Below are 4295 nucleotides of genomic sequence, written 5' to 3'. Positions count from 1 at the left end.
TTCTCGGGGTAGATAAGGGGCTGGCACGGTGCTGGCGTCCTGGCGTGCGTGTCACATGGTGTAGTCATTGGTGTCCTAGCCTCCTCCCAGCTGCCATGAGCATGCCCTAGTGTGTGTTGAACAAAGGAGTAAATATGTGTGTGCGTGGAACAACGAGGCTCAGCATCCCGAGCCCAGGGACCAACTCCATTCATTTCTGTGCTGATGGTGCTCTCGTGGGCACACGACCGGGGCTGCAGGTGAAACACTGGAGTGCTAGGAACGGACCTGCTTTTGTGTGTCTGTATTCATTACTGTTTATTGAGCACTTACTACGTGCCACATTCTAAACGCTTCCTACACATCTTCATATTCACAGTCACCATACGCAGTAGGTATTATTCCCCTTTAACAGACTGAAAAACAGAGGACTGAGAGTACCCAGGCCAAGCTGCAAAGTGGGTATCTGCTTGGTACGGCTGCCAGGGGCTATCTGGCTACAGAGGGAGCTTGGCACTGTCAGAGAGGAGAGAAGGCACAGAGTCACCGACAGGGTCCCCAGGAGGGGGGACAGAAAAGACAGCAGAGACCAGCCAACAGTCCTTCCATCCTGGAGAAGAAGTTGTTGCTTTATTGTGTGGGAAGACCCACATCGTAACACAGATGCGCTGCACTGTGTAAGAAGCCAGACGTCCATGCATCACATACCCTGGACCACAGCTCCCGTGGATAACATGCCCCGCACACACACAACCTCACCCTGTGCGGTTATGTCCCCTCATCACACATGCATGCTATAGACGCTCCAATGGAAAAGGAGCTAATTGTGCCTTTTGGACACCCCCTCCCCCATCAGTTTCCTGCAGGAACTTGTGTTGTCGGCAGGCCAGCAGGTAGGGCTGCCATGTCAGCGCTGGGTGGAGGTGGGGTGTGTGTGGCTAGTGGGATGGCTCTGCTGGCAGGAGAAGGGAGGAAGGGAGCTTCGCCAATGCACCTTGGAAAGTCTCTCCGGCCTTTTTTCTGCCCCATCCCCACTCACGCACAGGCCCCAGCTCAGGCCTCCCCGATGCTGACCTGGAAGTTTCCAACAGCCTGCTCTAGGGTCTCCACTCACCAATCCATGTCCCCCAGCCCCTGGCAGCTGTGATATGGCCAGGGGGACTGGCATGGCCACTGAACAAATCTGTACTGAGTGCACACTCTGCTAGGAGCTAAGGACACAGCCCGAGAACCATCCCCTGAACTCACGGGGCTGACACTGTAGGAGGGGAAGCAGGCAGTAAACACACCTGTCAGAGTGGGACGAGGCTATAAAGAAAAAGGAAGTTTGGGTGAGGGACAGACCCCACAATGAATATAAAAGGGCAATACACAGACCAGGGAGAAATTTGCAAGACGTGTATCTAACTAAGGACCCAACTAGAACATAGAAAGAACTCTTATAACTTATAACAAGAAGACAAACAACCCAATTTTCTAGAACTTGAACACATGCTTCATCGATGTAGCTCTATGGATGGCAAATAAGAACCTGAAAAGATGCTCAGCCTTTTTAATCATTGGGGAAATGCAAATCAAAACCATAATGAGATAGCACTGCACACCACTCAAATGGCCAAAATGGAAAAGACTGACCATACCAAGTGTTGTTGAGGGTGTGGAGAAACCGGAACTCTCACGCGCTGCCGTTGGGAGTGTGAAGTGTTACAACCAGTGCACACCTATAGAAAGGCTAAAATAAAAGATAGTGGTGGGGTGCCTGTGTGGCTCAGTCGGTTAAGCATCTGCCTTCGGCTCAGGTCAGGATCCCGGAGTCCCAGGATTGAGCCCCGCGTCGGGCTCCCAGCTCAGCGGGGAGTCTGTTTCTCCCTTTGATCCTCCCCCCTCTAATGCTCTCTCTGTCTCTCTCAAATAAACAAATAAAATCTTAAGAAAAAAATAGTAACACTAAATGCTGGGAAGGATGCAGAAAAACTGGATCATCCACCCACTGCTACAGAAACGTAAATGGTTTCCAGCCACCCTGAAACGGGTGGCGGTTCGGCAGTTTCTTTTAAAAAGTGACCAGGCACTTGCCCTGCAACCCAACGATTGCACCCTTGGGTATTCATCCTGGAAGAAAATGAAAACTGTTCACGTCAAAGCTCACACACGTGTTCCCGGCAGCTGTATCCCTAGTAGCCCCCGGCTGGAAACAGCCGAGTGTCCCTCAGTGGGGAACTGCCACGGCCGGGGGAAGTGACAGCAGCCAGCAGCATGCAGGGTAGGACCTCTCTCACAGTCTACACTTGGTGAAACCTGGAACAGAGCGGCTGCGAGAGCACGTGACATTTTAGCAGCATCCCTGACCACCGACCAGAGAACCGAATGAAGAGGGAGGGAGGGAGCAGGGAGACGAGTTGGTAGGCAGGGACAGATGTACCTGTGTCCGGATGGTTTTCCACCCCTGGGCCATTCTCTGTGTTATGACAGCGTGTCTGGCTTGAGCCAAGCCTCCTCCACTGCCTCTTCATGTTCCGAGGCCTGGGATTGTCTTACAGGGCACCGGAGCTCACTGGGGGTGGGAGGAGAGGGCGAGCTTTGGAGGACGAGGTGGGGGCTCCCTGGGCAGGTGAGGAGCCACAGGGGACTGTTGCCCGGGGGCCCCGGTGGGTGTTCCTGAGCTCCCGGGGCAGCCATGTCCCCAGGTATGCCCCATAGCTGGCATAAGGGACGAACTAGATGAGCGAGGCCCCCACGCTGCCCAGAACACCAGCACTTGCCTCTGGGCATTTCCAGGTCCATCCTCAGGTGGTCACATGAGCCACAAAGGAGGGGCAAGAGTGATGGTAGGCACCTCTGCAGCCAAGGAGAGGCTCTGAGGAGGGGGCTGGAAGGAGACAAAATGAATCAGTAACCTCGGTACCCCAAAGAGAAGCACGGGACATGAGACTGAGGCCTCGCTCAAGGGCACCCTGGCCTCCTCTTCTCTTTTCTCAAGCAGCCTGTATGCTGTGTTGCTTGTAAAATTTAGAATTATTAATTAAAATTGGAGGAACAAGAAATACGACATCCCAGGAACTTGTCACTGTTTACTCAGCATCTATCCACCAGTGACAGGGCCATGGACTATGACCTGGGGCCTCAGGAGCTCTGGGTCTAGAAATGGTAGGGATCTGAGAAAAGTACCACCTCCTCCAGGAAGCCTTCCTGACTATTTCAGCCCTGATTCCTACTGTGCTTCTAGCCTGACCTGTGTGTTGAAGGCCAGACCGTGCTCTGTCTGAGGCTCTGCTCTGACGATTCCTCTGTGCATTTCTGTTCTTCTGCCCGGATGGGTGGCTCCAAGCTTTCCTAAGCCCAGGGTTCAGGGTTCTATTGGGTTGAATTGAATGGCATCACTTTGTGATTGATCAGACCTCAGGAAAAAAATCACCTACTTTAGAGCAGGCTTCCCTAGCATTCTGACCCTCTTTGCACACATGAGGTCAAGGGCGCCCAGAGAGGTTACTTCCTTGCTCCAGGTCACACAGCATGCCTGTGTTTTTAGCTAATTGATGAGCTGTGACTGGGGTGGAAAGGAAGGTGAAGCGGTATCTATGCAGAGGCAGAGAGCTCCGCTCTAAAGGCCCTACCATCTCAGCCATGGGACAGACGGGACAGGGGCCACCTCAGAATCCGAGAAGTGAGCTAGGAAAATTGCTCCTGTGGGTCTGTATGATTAGAAGTTTCTGTGAGGCCTCAGTCCCGACTAGAACTCATGAGCCATACTCAGCATGGTCCACCCACCTCTGCCCACCTGCTTGGGTTGTTCTGCTCAGATTGGGTAGAGCTGGCTGGAAGTTAGCAAAGCCTTGGCCTCCGCCTTAAACTCACCCTCTGAATGATGCTGGTTCACCTCCCCGCCCCCCCACCCCCGGTGCTGCATGGGAGGGGAGTGGGAGCCATATCCCACAGGGACCAATCGAAGGACTCCAGACAGGCTGTTTTGTCCAGAGAAGTGTGTGTTGGGGGGACACGGTGAGCAACAGTGTCGCTGTCTCCATGACTGGCAGGTTCTGGGGCTGAGCAGATTAGAGGCCAGACACAGAGTGGGGTCACAGAGGGTAGGTAAGGTTCAGCTTTCCAGTGAGTTCTCTTCCTGCCCCTTGGGCATCCCTCCTTCCCGGTCCCCATGCTGCACGGGCTCTGTCCTTTGCCTTCTCTGTGTCCCCCATTAGTGACCCCAGCCAGTCCCAGGGCTCCACACGTCATGTTGGCTCAGCATCAGAAAGCCTGCTGGGCCTTGTGCTGTAACATGACTGTCACGGCCAGGGGGCTGGATTCGGCTGCTAACA

The sequence above is a fragment of the Phoca vitulina genome, unplaced genomic scaffold (assembly GCF_004348235.1).
Source record: "Phoca vitulina isolate PV1807 unplaced genomic scaffold, GSC_HSeal_1.0 scaffold19, whole genome shotgun sequence".
Lineage (NCBI taxonomy): Eukaryota > Metazoa > Chordata > Mammalia > Carnivora > Phocidae > Phoca > Phoca vitulina.
The sequence above is the reverse complement of the archived record's forward strand: the minus strand, read 5'-3'. Positions refer to the sequence as shown.